The sequence below is a fragment of the Ochlerotatus camptorhynchus genome, unplaced genomic scaffold, assembly GCF_037179485.1.
Source record: "Ochlerotatus camptorhynchus isolate MF236.1 unplaced genomic scaffold, CSIRO-AGI_Acam_v1.1 ptg000229l, whole genome shotgun sequence".
In the NCBI taxonomy this organism is placed as follows: Eukaryota; Metazoa; Arthropoda; class Insecta; order Diptera; family Culicidae; genus Ochlerotatus; species Ochlerotatus camptorhynchus.
In genome coordinates this window covers 1128246-1149072 of record NW_027040719.1, presented here as the reverse complement: position 1 = coordinate 1149072, position 20827 = coordinate 1128246, and the positions used below count along the sequence as shown (strand labels likewise).

General features: G+C 40.8%; 1 protein-coding gene across 1 annotated transcript in view; it reads right to left on the bottom strand.

The window, feature by feature from the left end:
- LOC135704038 (breast cancer anti-estrogen resistance protein 3 homolog) overlaps positions 1-8380 on the bottom strand; it is a 185225-nt gene extending 176845 nt beyond the window's left edge. The window contains exon 1 of the mRNA XM_065225450.1: positions 8240-8380. The gene's annotated coding sequence lies outside the window, so the exon portion shown is untranslated. The remainder of the gene's footprint in view (positions 1-8239) is intronic.
- Positions 8381-20827: the final 12447 nt, after the last annotated feature.

The window sequence follows — 20827 nt, the reverse complement described above, 5'->3', positions numbered from 1 at the left end:
CTGCTCGAAATGTGACTCTGCCATCGTTGGCATTGAGCAGGTTGCTTGTCGCGGATTTTGCGGTGGATCGTTCCACATGGGCTGCGCCGGAGTGTCTCGTGCGCTATTGGGATACTTCACCACACACCGAAGCAACCTTTATTGGATGTGCGACAAATGCGTGGAATTATTCGAAAATTCTCACCTTCGATCTATTGCAATCAAACCCATCGATACTGCTCCGCTCGTGTCTCTCACTCAGGCCATCAGTGAGTTGCGCACCGAAATCAAGCAGTTGGCGTCTAATTCTACCAGTACCGCTTCGCCGCCTGCGCCTAGGCCGATTCCGCAAGTTGAGAAGCCTCGCATCGTTGACAACTGTTTGTCTGGATCCAAAGCATCGTGCCAGGATGTCGTATGCGTCCCAACGTACTCGGAGCCGAAGAAATTCTGGCTTTACCTGTCACGAATCAGGCCTGACGTGGCAAACGAGTCAGTTCTGGGGATGGTGAAGGCAAACCTGAATCTCAGTGAAAATCCTGACATAGTCAAACTAGTGCCCAAAGGAAAAGACGTATCGAACCTAACGTTTATTTCCTTCAAAATTGGTTTGGACCCTGGATTGAAATCCCAAGCGCTGGACCCTTCAACGTGGCCGGAAGGTATCATGTTTCGAGAGTTCAACGGTTCCCAAAAATTTCGAAAGCCCGTCAACCCGTCTCCTACTGGCTGATCCCGGGATGCAACGTCGATAGCCTAATGGAAGCCCCCAAGCCACCTGAAACAGTCGTGCCCATTCCTGCATCCTGCCAACCGAGTCGTCCCGGGCCTGTTAGGGTAGGGGAGGGGGTCTTCCAACCGGAATTATCAGGCAAGTACTTTCCACTATCGACTTATGCTTCGCCTGATGTACCTTCGACTTATAGCACTGTGACTTCTGTTTGTTCAAACACCAATGACGAGATCGAAACCGAGACTGCTAATACTGCATCAACTACTTCATCGATACAAACCAACTACACTTCGACACCGAGACGCCCGCTATACAGCATCATGGAAGCCCCCGATCCTCCCGACATGGTCCAGTTTGCATCCCGTATCAACTTAGTATCCTGCCATCAGAGTCTCGGTCCCGTTGTCGGGAGTGGAGAGGGGGTCTTCCAAACAGTGAACACCGGCAAGTACTCAAGCTTAACAACCTGCTCGCTCCCTGATGATCATTCACTTTCTAGTGCACCCGATTACCAGCGTTGCGTGACCTCGTTCGACGACTGTGGGGGCAGTAGTGGAACCCCATCAAGACATCGATTTCTGTCGGTTTATTACCAAAACGTCAGAGGTCTACGAACGAAAACATCTGACTTGAAGTTAGGATTATCCAGCTGCGATTACGATGTGGTCGTTCTCACCGAAACGTGGCTCCGGCCCGATATAATCGATGCGGAGCTAACATCGGATTACTCTGTTTCGATGTGATCGTAGTGAATCAACAAGCAACTTGTCGAGAGGCGGGGGTGTGCTCGTTGCAGTAAAATTGAGTCTGCACTGTACCGAGGTATCTTTAACCGACTGTAGAAAGCTTGAGCAAGTCGCTGTGTGCGTGAAACTACCAAACCGGTCTCTGCACATTTTCGGTATTTACCTTCGTCCGAATTCTGATCCTGCGTTATATTCCACCCACTCTTCCGCTGTTCAGTATGTTGCTGATCGATCGGCGGCCAGCGACATAGTCTTACTTCTTGGGGATTACAATCTCCCTCAGCTGCAATGGACCTTCGATGAAGATGTCAATGGATACCTGCCTGCGAATGCCTCCAGCGAACAAGAACTCGTACTTACCGAATCCATTTCTACATGTGGTTTGGTTCAACTAAACTCAATCTCAAACCCGAATGGCAGGCTACTCGATCTGGCTTTTACGAACGCTCCTGACGATTTTGAAATATCGCATCCTGTTTTACCACTCTTGCCTATCGATCCTCACCATCCGCCGTTAGAACTTCAAGTTGATGTACATAGATGTGTGCACGTTCCAGCAAACGCTCAGTCGGACTCTATTGATCTGGATCTTAGGCGCTGCGACTTCGAATCTCTCAATGCAGAATTTTCATCGGTTGACTGGGAGCAGCTTCTTCAGGGGCACTCTGTCGATGATATTGTTCTTCTGTTTTACGACAAGCTTTACGAAATTCTCCACTTGAAGGTCTCTCGACGCCGCCCTGCTATTAGTGGAGCCAACAGGAAGCCCTGGTGGTCCATTGAGTTAAGAAACCTGCGCAACAGACTGCGTAAAGCACGTAAACGATTCTTCGCTAACAAAACCATTGAAAACCGAGAATCGCTTCACCTTGTGGAACTGTCCTACAAAGAGCTCGTAGCATCAAGCTACCATGAATACATGCAGAGGCTGCAATCGAATTTGAAACAAAACCCATCAATGTTCTGGAGGTTCGTGAAGCAACAAAGGGCAAGCAATCGTGTTCCGGACAATGTCAAGTACGGTGACGCTTTGGCCTGCTCTTCTGAAGAGGCAGCTAATCTTTTTTCGACCTTCTTTCAAAGTGTGTTTAATGCGGAGTCGCCCCAACCTCACCCGGGTTGTTTTCAAAATGTGCCATCCCATGATATCCACCTTCCTTTTTTCAATTTTTCTCGTGAGGAAGTGTTAAGAGCGTTAGCCAAACTAGATGCGTCGAAAGGAGCCGGAGTCGACGGTTTAACTCCAACACTGCTGAAGAATTGCGCCGAGTCTATAGTTAAACCTTTGACGATACTGTTCAATCGATCGTTAAATGAAAAAACATTCCCAGGTTTATGGAAAACTGCCAAAATGATTCCCATCCACAAATCGGGTAGCGTGCGGCACGTTGAAAATTACCGCGGGATCTCGATTCTCTGTTGCCTGGGAAAGCTCTTTGAATCCTTGGTCCACGAGGTCTTACTGTCTGCAGCAAAACCGATAATTTCGGAATACCAGCATGGATTCGTTCCCCATCGCTCTGCAACAACCAACTTATTATGCTACACCAACGTTTTGTTTCGTGAGATTGAAAGCCGGAATCAAGTGGACTCTGTATACATTGATTTTTCGAAAGCATTTGATACTGTTCCGCATAGCTATGCCGTGGAAAAGCTGAGACACATGGGTTTTCCCGATTGGATAGCCGACTGGCTAATGTCTTACCTGACTGGTAGGAAAGCATTCGTCCAGGTGAACTCAGCACGATCCAGGACCTTCTACATTCCATCTGGAGTTCCACAAGGGAGTGTGTTAGGTCCATTGATCTTTGTGCTCTTCATCAATGACTTGTGCCTGCAAATATCTTCTGGAAAGTTGTTTTTTGCCGACGACCTCAAAATCTTCAGAGTCATCAAGTCTGTTTTGGACTGTGTTGCTCTGCAGATTGACATCGATGCCCTTTCACGATGGTGCAAGGAAAATGGAATGTGCGTGAACATCAATAAGTGCAAGGTGATCACTTTTAGCCGTTGTTGGATTCCCATCAATCATCTTTACAATATTGACACTGCTCCGCTGGAACGTGTGCAGTCTATCCGTGATTTAGGAGTTATCATGGATTGTAAGCTTCGATTCAACGAACATATATCCACCGTTACTGCCAAAGCCTTCTCCGTTCTTGGGTTCATTCGCCGCAATGCATCTCAATTCACCGACGTGCACACATTAAAAGCCTTGTTCTGTGCTTTAGTGCGAAGTATCCTGGAATATGCTGCTCCCATTTGGGCACCGTACCATACATCTCAGGTGATCCGCATCGAACGTGTGCAGAAATCATTCATTCGCTTTGCTCTTCGGCACCTACCGTGGAATGATCCTGTCCATCTACCTGCATATCCAGAACGATGTCAACTAATTGATCTGGAACTGCTATCGGCAAGACGGCTGAAATTGCAGCGGCTGGTTATATTCGATATCGTCCAGAATAACGTCGACTGTTCGGATCTTCTCCTGCAAGTATCACTGAACGTTCCACAGCGTCAGCTGCGGTACTCAGCACTTATCGCAGTTCCCGCACATAGAACATGTTATGGTCATAACAACCCGCTCAGTTCTTGCCTCAGAGCTTTCAACAATGTTAGTGATTTGTTTGATTTTAATGTGTCCAAAAATTGTTTTAAAAATAGGATTAAAAACATAGCATAAGTTAAACTAGTCTGTACGACACTGTCGAAGACGAAGAACAAATAAACAAATAAACAAAATAGATTAAACAAAATTTTACTTGTGTTATTCAAAATACAGTAAAGAGCAGGCCTTCCTATAAGGTATCCATTTTATCAAAACAAGGCAATTTTTCATACTGCGCGGGATTTGTTGTTTTTCAAGATTTTGATCTGAAATTCCCTCCTCAAATTGGAAAACCTATCTAATAGATGTGTTCCAAAAAGAAAATGCTTTGAACAAATGTTTTAAGAGACATATAGGTAGACGAGCGCTAAGGAAATTTGGAGCTTTTTAGCAGGAAAATCAATGTATTATATATTTGAATAGAGATTACTCAAGGGGTAAGTTACTCAGCACATTGTGTCGAAATGAGATTCGGCACAGCTTGGGCACATCCATCGGTACACCTTCGGCATATCTTCGACACAATATCGTAGGCATTGGATTGTTGTAAATAAAATGGGAGCACTGCTGGACAGCTATCATTGAAGTTGTTCACAACATTACGTGCTGTTTGACTGACTGAAGAACTCAAACCAGCAGTTCACTTATAGATCTAAATACAACTCCCACAAAACAAACTACAGAAGTCTATTGCTCCAACAATGTTCGCCACTGGTTCCAACTCTTTCCGGCCGCTGATATACCGTTGCTTTTCACATCACGAAAGGCAATGAGGGCATTATAAAACCCTAAAACACAGGACTTTTATTATCCTATGAACACAAAATAATAATAAATTTCACACACCCGGCACTTCCCGCGTCATCTTCAATCCGATTTATCCTTGCGATTTGAAACCAAAACATATTATGTTTTACAAACAATCGCAGCTTGCTCTATGACCGGCACAATCGGCACACTTGCGGCACATTGACAAAAAAGATGACCCAAGACGGTGTGCGGAGTGACCTACCCCTTGAGATTTCTCCACAACCAAACAAATTGTGTGTGTTCTTGACCCACCATTTTGAAGGAATTTCAATGTAGAATTAGGTTGATTTATCACAATGTGATTATTATTTTTTCGACTACAGTAAAGAGACTTATTGTTGAAAGGTATTCAAATGATCGTAAACGGGTGCATTTTCATATCGCTCGGATTTTGTTATTTTTTAAGATTTTGACCGTAAATTCCCGGATAAACTTTGAAACTGATGGCTCCTGATGGTGGAGCACCAAGTGTAATTTGGAATTCAAATGAAATGTGTTCCAATACCCAATACTAACCTAGAACTACTGCTGTAAATTCAAATATTACTGATTTTTGGCTCCGCAAAGTGTCATACACGACTGAGCCTAGTAAATAAACGAACTAGTTAAAAAAAAGCAACGATGGTTTTTAAAAGGCCAATTTGAAATAAAAATTGCTCTAGCACACCAATCTAAGACCCTCATCAAAGCATCATTAATTTTTAGATAGATTTCAGTAACAGAGCTACTAGCACAGTCAAAATATAGCTGTGCATCATCAGCAAAAAGATGAATTTGATTTTTTTTTTAATTATTTCAGGGAAGTCGTTAATGTATTAAGAAAACAAAATTAGCCCCAAAATAGAGCACTGGAGAACCCCAAATGATAATGGAAGAAATTGAGATAACTCTCCATTACTAAATACAGCCTGGGTTCGCTCACATAAATATGATTTTATCAGTTTTGAAGCATGAACGGAAAACCACAAATTTGATCTTAGTTTACGACATAAGATTTCATGCGACACAGTGTTAAACACTTTAGAAAAATCTAATAGGATGAGAACAACTGGGTGACCCCTGTCTAGTACCAGACCAATATCGTCAATTATTTTAAGCATAGCCGTTTTGGATCTGTGTTTTGTGCGATAGCATGACTTTTGTTTTTCTTTGATTTGTTTTCCGTCGATCTTGTTTTCCGTACTGAGTATCAATGCTACCGACGCCAGGGAGGCAGCTCCCACACTTGAACCGGTACGACCCATCAAAACTCATGAATCGGGCTTTACTTCCCATCCGAAGGAAGGTGTGATCAGAGATTTTATGCCTCAGAAAATCCCGGCGGCGCCGACTGGGAATGAACTCAGGCCTTTTGGGGTGAGGGGCAATCATACTTACCACTACACCACCGGTACCGCTACGATAACAAGACTGAAACAGGTTTACTGCAGGAAAATTGTGGGAACTTTTATATAGTTCTGAGAAATTCAGGAAAGTCTATTGAAGTTCAGAGGTCTTCAGTAAATCTCAGAAAAGTATAGACTATCGGGGAAGTTTAAAAATCTTTAAGAATGAGTCATTTTGATTGGGTTTTTCAATTTTCAAACTATAGTGCTGATTACAGTTTTGTCATCAGGGGCTGTTCATAAACTACGTAGACAGAGTTTAAGGGGAGGGGGGGTTGTGAATTATCCACCGCCCTTACAAATTTAAAAAAATAATTGTATGGACAATTGTCTACGCATGGGGGGAGGTCAAGAATCCTAAAAAAAACTGTCTACGTAGTTAATGAACAACCTCTCACCAACGTTCCGATCCAGGGCTTGGGATCTTCATCAAGGCTAGATTTAGTTTCAGATCGTAAAGAATTTTGAAGAAGGTCAAATCCAAAGACTGAAACGTTGAACATAAAACATAGTAGCGTTTCGATCCACTGTTTACTGAAATGCCATTACCCGTAGAAAAAGAAACTTAATCGCAGCTATAGTTAGGTGCTATACCAAGTAGAAATTGTGGTTTTATGAGGTTTCTGTAAACCACAATTTAGACTTTTAGCATGCTATAAAACTTTAGTGGCTTCTGGAGAGTTCAAAAGCCACATTGCACTAACGTGCCTTTACACATTTACCTTAGTTTTCAAAGCTTTATGCCCAGCTGATTGCAGAACAAGTTTTACCGACACCCTAGTTTTAATTAGGGGGAAATAATCATTCCTTAATTTAAACCTCTAAAAAAAGCGCACAAATGACTTTTTTGAAGAATCCAGCTCTAAATTTACCATGACAGCACGGATCATATTTATCTACAAGATGTATTTTTCCTCAAATAGTTTTCCGTTCATTTGTGAATGATAACATATCGAGATAAGTAACTATGGCGTGTCTGATACATTTATATTAATCTGATGATTTATCACATAGCCTTGTTCTTATCGCACGTATTATTTTTTGTTATCTGCGCCAGTATTGAATTGTTTCACAATTGTCTGCCACTGGCCATCCAATTACTGTCGCTATGTTCAAAGCTTTTCCAAAGTGAACTTAATTTCAGATAGTATAAAACGCAAAGCCACATCAACTAAATCACAAACGCACACTCTTGACCGAATAGCACTTGCAAGTTGTATGGGAAGGGACTTGCAGTGATGCTTGGCGCCACCTCCGGATTACGACACTCAGTACGATGTCTAACACGCACTAGCAGGTAAATTGATGACCACACAGTACTACGGAGCAAACGTTCAACTTTTTGTTTTCAAAATGATTGGGAAAGCACCCCATTTCCAGCACAGTGTCATTCCGAATATAGACACCATCAACGCCTACGCCGCAAACTACTATTGGCGAATGCCAGTTCGACACATTTTGGCTCAGTCTATTGACATTTAAATTGAATGAATCTTCCCGGAGCAACCACCACAAACACAATCGAATACACTTCACAACTTGGGGGACCACCATCGCCGCACCGCAACTACTGTGGACCGTGCAATCAACGATACGAGGCACTATGTGGCACATGGCAACATACAAGAACTACCCACCGCGGGACAATTAATTAATTTGCAAAGGTAAACAGAAAACATTTTGCATACAGATTATTTTTTTGCACTCGTTATCGGCTTTTGTCTTCATCCACCTTATCCTGCATTTTTGATATCACCGTCACCGCTCAGGTCAGCTGTTGAATTTTGCTACCGGGCACCAACAACAGTAGCAGCGACTACAACCACATTGCACCGGTAACACGATACAGGGCTGATGGTGGTATTTGCTGACACAGCCACATTGTTGTTAAACACGTTGGACATGGAGTCAGGCAGCTTCATAGCGATGCCCGCCAGATAAGACCTACAACTTTGCAAACAATTGCACTCCCTACCTAGACATCATCGTCGGTAGCCGCCGATCTTCACAGACTTCCGCGAAAGCCGAACTGTGCCCGCACGCGTCGCTTAGATATTGTCACACTCTCGTCACCGTGAAACATATTTATATTGACGACGTGTTAATTCGTATCGGAAGCCGGTCGAACGAGAACTGACTGAGTGGAACCGCGGGCTGATCGTCTGCCCATCGAGCGAGTTACAACTTTACCCATATACACTTAGAAGTTGGCGGCCGGCGTGTGTTCTACGCGAGAGTGTGGCGATGCGCGCGTTGCTTGGGCACGGCGTGGATGGTACACTGAGCAATTATTGACGTTGTTTTTAAATTTCACTCATGTTTTATCATTTTTAGCCAGCCCAGTGGCAGGAACGTAAGTAACATGTTATACCATAACAGCGGGCCCAGCACAGCAAAATAAATTATTTGAGTCCGGGACATGCTGTACTGTTAAACGCTGCTGTTGGTAAAGGCCTTGTCACTGGCCTGTTTTTAGCATATAAATAAGAAGGGTATAGAGTAGGATGACCCAGAATAACACCAACAATCAATACGAAACTAACGAAACTAACGCTCAGTTGACTAGCCTATTGGTCCCAAGTAAATCGACTAACGTACCCCATTCTAGTCGAAATTCTAGTACTACATTATGTTTGTTTTTATTCGCTATTAAAGTTTGACAGATAAAATGAGGGGCTCGTGGATTTTCCTATGTTTCGAGGTGTGCATCGACTAGCTTGGGACCGAAGATAGTACCAGAGCTGAGCCAAAAAGTTGAAAACGGGACCTTCTAGTCTTAGAGTTACCTCTATGATAACACTGCATGGAAACCTGGTGGCTCTCCCTCCAAATCAGAGCCAAGGATTTTAACTGAAAACTTTTATGTAACGGAAGCTCTGCAAAATGTGATTTAGAGGTAGTCCCGATGAGATTTATGAAAAAAGCCGATTTTTCATAGTCAGAGCTGAACAAATATTTCTAAAGCAGCGACATTTAGTGCAAACTAACCTTTTTTTTATTTTGTACACATTCCTTGGGGTCCTCACTAGAGAGTGTCCAGAATAAGAGAGGAGCGGATTGATAATATATTGCCTTGGCAACCTATGCTTACGTGCTTTCTAGCAACACTGCCAATGCAATCAAGATAGCTCGCGTCACTTTTTAAATAGACCAATGTAACATATCCACCATTTTGAGAAAATCGAAGTTGAAGTTCGACAGATTATTATTTCAACTGTTTAAAAACAATACATTTTGCAATACTATTTTTAATGTAGTCAGTGTATAATAACGTTGAAAATTCAGAAGAAACGGTAAAATCACAATTTTACTTTGAATTTCATGCTACAACATAGAAAAAACCACATAGGACGTTTTGACAAGTCGAGTTGTACATCGGACATGTTACATTGGACGATTTTTCTCAATGACATAATCAATGAGTGTTACATTGGACGTTTTGTCAACATGATACTAGATTCCCTTTCACAGATTTCAAAGTATAGTACCTAACTTTAGATTGGCCCCGCCTTTGGAAAATGAGCACCAATCATGTTAGGCAGTCCGAATGACCGAAGTAACAATCATGTACCCATCATTTCAAACTATACATTGGACAATTTTTGATCAATGATTATCTTAAATAAATGAAAGTAAATTTGCATGGATGTTTTTGTATCACATAAAATGACAGAAGAGCAATAGCTTGTATCGCTTAACTCGATTTGTTTACATTTGTTACATTTGACTATTTGAAAAGTGACGCGAGATAGGCGCTGTTCGATTGGCTCTGGCTTTGACAGTTCTTTTCGTTCAAAACCAGCCAGTCCGCAGTGGTTGAAGGGTCCATTTTGACGCTCTTAATTAATAGCAAGTGGGTTTAGAGTAATGAACTACTTCGGCCTAATCGCCCATTTTGGGCCTATCGAGCAGAAAACTTCAAATAAATCCATGATTTCAGAGTTAACAAGTCAATTATGCGTTTGGTACGATACTTTAGTTAATAAGCTTCCGAACGAAATCAATGAGAACGCGTGATGTGAAGGTTTGCACCCATTATTTCCAAAAACAAAAGAAGCACTCCGACCAATTCAATTTTTATCTTCATCCGATAGGCCGAAGTGAATTCATTGGCGTTTCAATGGCGTTGCAATGCGTTAGGCCGAGTTTAGAATCCGTAGGCCGAGTTTGGCGTCAAGAAGCAGTGTTAGACTTTTGACAATATCTCAACGATTGGTTTCTCTTTATCAAATCCTACGGTACGTATGGAAAGGTAAATAAATTTGAAAGCCATCAGTAATAATAATATTCTATTTGGTGCTAAACTGCGCTAGATTAAGAAAGACTAAGTGCGGGTTGGGCTAAATAGGCCGGAAATAGGGCAGTTAACCCTATAACATGCTTCATCTTTTGAAGGCATGAGTTTTGTGATTAATCCAAGGATTAATCCCATTAAAAATAAAATGAAAAAAAAATATTTTTTCACAATGTCGAGATAAATGGTTGTCATTTTCAGCTAAGTTATAGCAAAAATAGTTACAAACAACTTTGCTGAAGACATAAAAGTCGTAAATTACACTCACATCGAGATCCTAGACTAGTTTTTTGCCTGCTAACTATCTAATGCTTTTGGCAACAAAATGATGCTTACATTCATCTGCCAATTTGGAGAGATTCTGAAGTCTGAATTCTGAAACCTGCGTTCGACATAATTTGAAATTTTTTATGAATTTTTTTTCTGTGGTATTTGACTGTCGAGTTTGGTCTTCTGGATATTTATGAACCTCAATTTTCATAAACTGCTCCCTTTTTTTGTACCGTTAAACGGCAATGTAACATGCGTCAGCCGTACTCACGATTTTTTTTTAGGTGGCAAACTCTCATTTTTAAGCCCTTCCACTCTGCTCATGCCCTCGATCACATTTCATAAAGGAAGCGTAAAAGAGAAAGAGATATTGCAACAAATTCTCAATATTATACCTGTTTTCTAAGACATGGAGTGGGAGTTGTTCCACCAATGACTCGATGAGACAGCTTATAGAAGTAACATTCAAATTCAAATCCCTGTTCATATGTTTTTCCTTGATTTCGTTGAACTTCGATAAAATTCTTCAAACTTTCATGATGTTCTTTAATGTTCTTGTTTTTTTTTCCTGAAATTCTCAGATATTTTGCAAAATTCATAGTACTTTCCTAATGTTATTAAATTTTCCTGAGGTTCACAGACCATCCTAAAGGTTGCAAAAATTTTCTCACGTTTAAAGAACTGTTTGCAGCACATCATTGAAATTCATATAATGTTGCTATAGTTCACAGAACTCTCTTGAAGTTCGTAGAACTTACCAGGATAGCATTGAACTCCCCTGAAGCTCACAAAATATCCCTGAAGTTGGCAGATCTGGAGAGCGAAGAACACCTTTAAAGTTTGAAGAATTTTCCTGAAGTCTTTCTTGAAGTTCAATGAACTTCTCTGAAAGTTGTTGAATTTCTCTGCTTCTTTGGAGGAACTTATTTATAGTTTGCCGAACTTTAAAAAAAATTCACTACAGTTCCCTATAGTTCGCATAATTTCCTAGAAACTCGCTGAACCTTCCTGAATGTTTTCTTATTCAAAATATGAGAATTGCAATGAAGCTCTAGCAATTCTGTAGTAATTTAAGTTTAGGACTACCTAAACTCACTGGGCAAGAGTAGCTAACCTCATGTGAGTTTCATTCCTGTATTATCGGTTGGACGATTTTCAAACCAATTCGTCATGGTTGCCAGAATTTATTTTCGATCTCGCCATTGATCTATTTTTTTTTTAAATCCAAGCAAATTGTCAGGATGTTTTGGTGGCAAATGCCACCTTCACCACCTGCTGAGTACGGGGCACAAAACTTTCGGATACCTACAATCTCCTTTATTGAACTCCATGGAGTAAAAATCTTTCAACGATCGTCGCTTCTAAAGTGGCTTGATTTTTTTTACAGAGTCGCTTTTTCGAAGCACAACAAGCAAACTCTCTATTTTCTTCATGAAGTTTTTTTTTTAATTTTTTCAGATTTTCTACACGATATCTCCAATAAAAACAAAAACACTCGAAACAGGACGAAAATCTGTGCCTACTATGATTACGTGGCTGCCTCAGACTGTCTTGCTCGTTTCTTTCTCTTCTACTCTTATGAGGGAAGAGAAACTAATTATGAAGTTGTTCTAGCAACAATTATTAATTGATTTTGGTCAAAGTTTACATAATCAATACGGATCTTACTTGAGAGTCAAAGAGAACTCTTTAATGCCATTTAGATTAATTCAATCATCATTTGAACATTGTTTAACTGCATTTGTTCAATTCGTAATAGTTTTGTATCGTCAATAGTCCATATACGCCTTCATAATCGGCTTTGTAAACTTCAAAACACTTTTTTCTCAAAAAACCCAAGATGAAATATTTTAAAACCATCACAGATTTGATTGTTAGGATCAATACTAACATCCTGTCAAGGAAAATCTGAGGTACATGAATGTTGCAAAAAAAGTGCCATCAGACATAGCGTGAGACCCCCCAAAAACACGTTTTACATCATAACACATATTTTCTTTAATTTTAGGTCTTCACTATGTTCAACAAAATTGATTGGTATACTAAAATACACATCTTTCTAGAACATACTATACCTGCATCATTTTAATAGGATGAGTTATTCATAAATTTTCTTCTATTTTCCTCATATTTTGAACTTGCGTCTCTGTCTTCGGTGCAAGAAGATGCAGATGAAGTCAATTGCATCTAAAACTACATTAAAAGAGCTTTCAAACGGTGGTAAACTTGTCCGTCCACGGCCGTCTGCTGGGGAGTTGTTATCAAAACAAACACCCGTTGATAGGCTTTATAGAAGTCATGTAAATAACAAGGGGATACTGTGTTTTATACCGCGTAATAAATTCGTTTCCATAGTAATCGGCTCCATAAACACTTCTCAGAGCTTATAAAATTCAAGAACTGCACATTTTCTTTTCAAGCGGTTCCCAGAAGGCAAAACTGAATCATCAAGAATGAAAAAATCTATCAAATTCAGTTAAACTTGTGAGTCGATAAGTGTTTAAATTTGAAACAGTCAGGAAACAAATCTAATATTTCTCACGAAGATTTACTCAGTTTTAAGAAAGATCTTAAGCTGAGTGTTAATAAGGTCAGTATGTAACAGTTATCTTTATAACTTTATATTTTACATGACTTTAAACTATACTTTTGTTATGTTACAGACGCTAAAATTGGCCTCAAATCAGCTATGAGGAAAGACAACGCGGCCAAGAATGATCCCAATAACGCAATATGGTGGCTGCCGCAAATGCGACTCAGCATACGCAATTTGGATTCACTGGTCGCCATTGTAGATGCTTGAAAAACGCCATTACCTGATAATCGTGCAGTTTTTGAAGGATGAAATTTTAATCATCAGCTAATGAAAAACAACACATCGCTGATTTTTCGATATTTTGTGTAAAAAAGCCTAAATTTTTAAGGAAAAATATAAAAACACATTGCACCCAAAACCATGAAAACCATAATAAACGAATACAATCAATATTTTCAAATATAAAACCCCAATTTTTTTATATCATTATATTGCATCATTACAAGTACTTTTAATTACCATACATTTGATATTTTGATCTTTAAAATTGGTCCAGTTGTTCAAAAGCTATAAAAAATTTTAAAAATTCATTTTTGAAAAAAAAATATAAAAGTTTTTTTTTGGACTACCCTAACGTTGAAATAGTCACCCTAATGACAAAATGAAAAAATAAATTCTACTATAAGGTTCAAAACTACCATTTCCTACAAAATTCTGAGAACCACTATATCGTTTTGCAAGGAATGGCTCAATAATAGTAAATTTAGAGACTAAACCATTGTTTTAATTATTTTATTAATTTAAACATTCTGAGATCATGACATTTTTACGATATCTGACGGTACCGAAGAGGGAATCTTACTGTATCATTGAAACTTAGTGTTTTGACTACTTTAATCCCCTTTTGAATCATTTTCAGCTGAATTTGTTTCGATCCGTAACAGTTTTGTATCATCAATAGTCCGTATACGCCTTTGTGAACAGCTAAGTAAACTTCAAAAAACTTTTTCTCAAAAAACCCAAGATGAAATATTTTAAAATCTTCGCAGATTTGATTGTTAGGATCAATACTAACTTCATGTGAAGATAAAACTGAGGTACACGAATGTTGCAAAAAAAGTGCCTTCAAACATAGCGTGGGTCTGTTCTCAAACCACGCTCTCTATCTTGATTTGAGTGGAATTTACGACTTTTATGTCTTGAGCAAAGTTGTTTGTAACTATTTTTGCTATAACTTAGCTGAAGACGTCAACCATTTATCTCGACATAGTGAAAAAATAAATTTTTCATTTCACTTTTAGGGTGATTAATCACAAAATCCATGCCTTCAAAAGATGAAGCATGTTATACTCATATACTTTGCTCAAGACGTCATTACTCTAAATCCACTCTCCATGGTGCTATTAATTAAGAGCGTCAAAATGGACTTTTCAACCACTGTGCAGTCTGGTCCTCTCTTATACTAAATAGACCCTCTCTAGTGTCCACTAAAACAGAAACAATTGTCACGGCCTACTAGATGCTACATTACATCATGATTTTTATTCAATTCGTGGAAATCACTATTTTTTAGGAGTGTACCCCATTCGGGATAAATACGTTAGGCAAAACTGTAAGGCGTCCCACTATGGCAGCAAGGCACGCTGTTCCAAATGCGGGGAGAAGCACGAGGATGGTGCCTGCACAGTCGCTGCACCAAACTGCGTGTACTGTAAGGGAACTCCTCATGGTCTCTCGTCATGCCCGGTGTACAAACAACGCGGGGAGAAATTACAACGCTCACTCAAGGAACGTTCCCGGCAGTCTTTTGCGGAAATGCTTAAGACGGCCACGCCATCGACCAACGACAAAAATCCATTCTCTCTTTTGTCAGATGACGAGACTGACTCTGACTTGGCTGAGGAGGGAACTTCTTTCCGTTTTTCTGCACGGAAACGAAAACGCATCCGTTCGCGGAAAGTTGACAATGAAGAACCCCAAATCAGCATGCCCAAATCAAGGAGTGGTGGAAAAAAAGAGACTTCTACTCCTCCTGGGTTCCGCAGAACTGACTATACCCAGGATTTTCCACCTCTCCCGGGGACATCAAAAACCCCTGATGGCCCATTTTTAAGAACAGAAGCCCCTTCTTCATCTGGGTTGTTCTCATTTGATAAAATTGTGGACGATATCCTCAAGTACCTCAATATTTCTGATCCTCTCAAAAGCATTGTTCTGGCAATGCTTCCTTCTGTGAAGACCCTCTTGAAGCAATTGACACTGAAGTGGCCCCTCCTTGCAGCAATCATTTCCTTCGATGGATAATTTTCCAAACGAGGTCGGGGATTTGATCACTGTTCTACAGTGGAATTGCCGAAGCCTTATTCCAAAATTGGACTCTTTTAAGTTTTTAGTTCACAATAATGATTGTGATGCATTTGCTCTTTGTGAAACTTGGCTCTCTTCAGATATAGATCTTCCATTATTCGACTGGATCGTGAAGATTCGCGTGGAGGAGGGGTACTTTTGGGGATCAAAAAGTGCCATTCCTTCTATAGAGTGAATCTTCCACAATTTACAGGTATTGAAGTTGTCACATGTCAGGCTATTATTAAAGGTAAGAGACTTTGTATTGCTTCTGTGTATATTCCTCCTAGAGCCGTTGTTAATCGAAAACAACTTTCAGATATATGTTCAGTACTTCCTGCTCCACGGTTGATTATGGGAGATTTTAATTCCCACGGTACAGGCTGGGGGGAACTGTATGATGACAACCGTTCTACTTTTATATATGACCTCTGTGATAACTTCAATATGGCAATTCTTAACAATGGAGAAGTAACACGTTTGGCTGGACCATCTTCGAATGGAAGTAAATTAGACCTCACACTTTGCTCTAACTCATTATCGTTGGATTGCACGTGGAATGTGATCCAGGATCCCCACGGTAGTGATCACTTGCCGATCAAAATTTCGATTGCCAGTGGGTCCAATCCGTCGAAATCCGTTAACGTCGCGTACGACCTCACCCGTAATATCGATTGGACAACGTTCAAGACCGCGATAGAGGAAGCCGTGTCGTCGGTAGAAGGGCTTCCACCGTTGGAGGAATATAACTTCCTCTCCAATCTGATCTTGGACAGCGCGCTTCGAGCTCAAACTCGGCCGGTTCCTGGAACGTCTTTGCGTAGGAAACCTCCTTCCCCTTGGTGGGACCACCAATGCACTGAGGTTTATCGTAAAAAGTCCGACGCGTTTAAGCTTTTCCGGAAACGTGGAACACCCGTGTATTTCGAAGCGTACTCGGCTCTTGAACGCGAACTCAAGAGCCTCATCAAAGCCAAGAAACGCGAATACTGGCGGCAATTCGTGGACGAATTATCGCGTGAAACATCGATGAATACGCTTTGGAACGCGGCGCGAAGGATGCGTAACCGGTCTTCGAACAACGAGAGCGAGGAGTACTCAGATCGTTAGATTCTCAAGTTCGCGCGAAAAGTATGTCCTGATTCCGTGCCGGCACAGATGATTCCTCGCGAAACGACGAATTCGGTAGACGAGATCAGCCAGCCTTTTTCAATGCTGGAGCTCTCACTCGCGCTCCTTTGGTGTGGCAATTCGGCTCCGGGGGCTGACAGAATCAAGTTCAACTTGTTGAAGAACCTCCCAGACGTCGCTAAGAGGCGCATGTTGAACTTGTTTGGTCAGTTCCTGGAGCTTAATATTGTTCCGGATGATTCGAGGCGGGTGAGAGTTATAGCCATTAAAAAGCCTGGAAAACCCGCGTCAGATCACAATTCGTATCGTCCCATTGCGATGTTATCGTGTATTCGAAAATTGTTGGAGAAAATGATCCTTTTTCGCCTGGACAAATGGGTTGAGTTGAACCACCTACTCTCAGATACTCAATTTGGTTTCCGTAGGGGCAAGGGAACGAACGACTGTCTCGCGTTGCTTTCCACAGAAATTCAGTTGGCTTTTGCTAAAAAAGAGCAAATGGCTTCTGTATTCTTGGATATCAAGGGGGCTTTTGATTCAGTATCGGTTGAAGTCCTTTCAGACAAACTCCACGCTTGTGGCCTTTCTCCATTAATAAATAACTTTTTGTACAATTTGCTGTCAGAGAAACATATGAGCTTTTCTCATGGAAACTCTACAGCTTCTCGATTTAGTTACATGAGTCTCCTTCTGTATAATTTCTACGTCAGAGAAATTGACAATTGTCTAAGTGACAACTGCACGCTGAGACAACTTGCAGATGACGGAGTAGTGTCTATGACAGGGCCCAGAAAGGCCGACCTGCAAGGACCCTTACAGGATACCTTAGACCATTTGTCTACTTGGGCTATTCAGCTAGGTATCGAATTCTCCACGGAGAAAACTGAGTTGGTCGTTTTTTCTAGGAAGCATAGCCCAGCACAACCAAAGCTTCAACTTTTGGGTAAACCGATCACTCATTCTATGTCCTTCAAATATCTTGGGGTCTGGTTCGATTCCAAATGCACCTGGAGATCCCACATTGAGTATCTGAGACGAAAATGCCAACAAAGGATCAATTTTCTCCGAACAATTACCGGAACGTGGTGGGGAGCTCATCCACAAGATCTTCTAACGTTGTACCGGACAACAATTTTATCGGTTTTAGAATACGGTAGTTTTTGTTTCCAGTCGGCGGCTAAAACTCACATCATCAAACTGGAACGTATCCAGTATCGTTGTCTTCGTATCGCGTTAGGATGCATGCACTCGACTCATACGATGAGTCTAGAAGTGTTGGCGGGCATGTTGCCACTATCGGATCGGTTTTCGGAAATGTCCCTCAGGCTCCTCACCCAATGCGAAGTTATGAACCCACTGGTAATCAAAAACTTTGAGAAGCTTCTTGAGCTGAACCCTCAAACTCGTTTTATGTCATTGTACTACGTGTACATAACACTGGATGTCAGCCGTTCACAACATAATCCTCATCGTGTATGCTTCTCCGACTTCGGCAATTCAGTTAGTTTTGATTTATCTATGACGCGAGAGATTCGTGGGATCCCAGAACATCATCGTTCCATGATTGTTCCGTCAATTTATGCTGCAAAGTTTGGCCAAGTTGATTCCGCAAGATAGAGGCGTCCGCAGGTTTTGGTATTTATAACAAATTTCATAGCGCCTCTCGAATGCTTCAAGCTCCCTGTTCCGTATATGTTGCTGAGCTGGCGGCTATATACTATACACTAGAAACGATCGCCTCACTTCCACCAGATCACTATTTTATTTTTACGGATAGTCTCAGTTCTGTCGAGGCTATTCGCTCTATGAGGCCGGTAAAGCACTCCTCGTATTTTCTCATGAAAATACGAGAGTTTCTTAGTGCTTTATCTTTAAGATCATTTGTCATCACCTTTGCATGGGTCCCATCTCATTGCTCGATTCCGGGCAATGAGATGGCGGACTCACTAAATAATGTGGGCGCTATGGAAGGCGATATTTACGATCGAAAAATCGCCTACAATGAATTTTTCTTCATTTATCGTCAACAGTCACTCGTCAGCTGGCAGAATAAATGGAGCGAAGGAAGTTTGGGACGATGGCTATATTCGATCATCCCTAAGGTGTCGAAGAGTCCTTGGTTTAAGGGGTTGGATGTGGGTCGAGACTTCATTCGTATGATGTCTCGCCTCATGTCCAATCACTACTCGTTAAACGCTCACTTGTTCCGTGTTGAGCTGGGGGACAGTAATCTCTGTGAATGTGGACAAGGTTACCAGGACGCAGATCACATTATTTGGTCTTGTGCTGAGCATCGCGGAGTCAGATCTGAACTGTACGATTCCCTTTGGGCTCGAGTTAGACAACCTAATGTTCCAGTTCGCGATATTTTGGGTAGACGCGATCTGGAGTTTATGAAACTTATATATGTTTTCTTTAAGAATATTAACCTTAGATTGTAAGTTTGACTAACCTTGTGTTTAGTTTTTGTTTTGTTCGTGTTTGGGTTTTTTTAATGTTTGTTTCTGTAATAAATGTATAATTACACTGTGGATACCAAATTGAATAGGAATAAGTTCATGTTTTAGGAATAATGAAATACTTGTATCGTAAATCATAACTCAATCCTCCTCCTCCCTCTCCCCATCCATAAAACTGTAAATCTCCACTAACCTCGAGATGACCGCGAGTAATCGGTTCAAATCCTTTAAATCTAGATTTAAGACATCAATTATGTATAACGCAAATGATAACTTGGCTCTGTAATGTTTATTCGATTGAGCCTGTACAAATAAATAAATAAATTTGAAAAAAAGAAGAAAAGGTTTTCCTCAAAGAACAGCTTATGAGATAAAGAATGGTGAATTCTGTGATTTTTTATTCAATATCAAAAAACCAGCTAAGGTTGATTAAAAGATGATGCCAAAGAACAGCGCATGAAATGAAGAATGGTGAATTCTGTGGTTTTTCATTCAATATCAAAAAACATACCTGCTGCTTCCAGGATTTCCTGCCATACTTTTCAATACAACAATTCTGTTTTTGTTGTCATCAGAATGACAACTAGCGGAAACGTCTGCTGATGTGAGGGAGCGATGAACAGTGACGAGTTGCCGAAACAAACAAGGAACTGTGGCAAACGTACCATCTGCAACCCAATACTTTACCTGTCCAAGACGTCGCAAATTTTTATGAGTCCCAAAAATTAAGGCCCTTTTATTATTGTCACCGATGTCAGCAATCAATAGACGACCCCCATTATCATGCTTTTGGAATGCATCGGGTAGATTATGCCTAACGTCCATTATGCCTAACGTCGTGTACCCGTATTTTTGTTTATGTCGGGGTATTTCGGGAATTTCCAAGTGGAGGGTTGAAATTTTTTACGTCATGATGAGTATTAATTTCGAAGTGTTATTTCTGATCTACTGCACAACATTTTGTAATACAATATTTGCTAACCAAAAACGGGTTGGTTCTGTGAATCCTGAGCAACAATGTCCTTGCATTCCCTTCTTCTTTTTTTTTCTCAAAACTTTCGTCGGGGATTATCAACGAGCGTACTAAGTAAATTTCGAACAGAAGCGTGCGGTGCGATTTCCCAGCATTGATGTAAACAAAATATCGGTTAGCTTGCATCTGATAGCCAGTGAGTTTATGAGGCCGTAAAAATTCTTACTAAATGCGTTGAGGTAATGGAAGAAAGCGGCTATAGGTAGGGTAGATACAGAACAGCTGAATACATACAAACGATGAAGTGCAGATAAGCACTTCGAGGAAAGTAGGTACTTACATTGAGTTGAGCGCGCAAGCTCAAGCTTCAAGGCCTTCATTGCCACGCAGTCCAGCATTGATAACGATGAGCGATATGACTCACGTGAGCTAGGTATTTTCCCGAAAAATTATGACTACATTCTGGAGCATTCTCTCATTTAATAAACATTGTTGGAAGTGCATTAACAAATCATTTATATTAGAATTAATTCAACTATGTACAAATATATTCT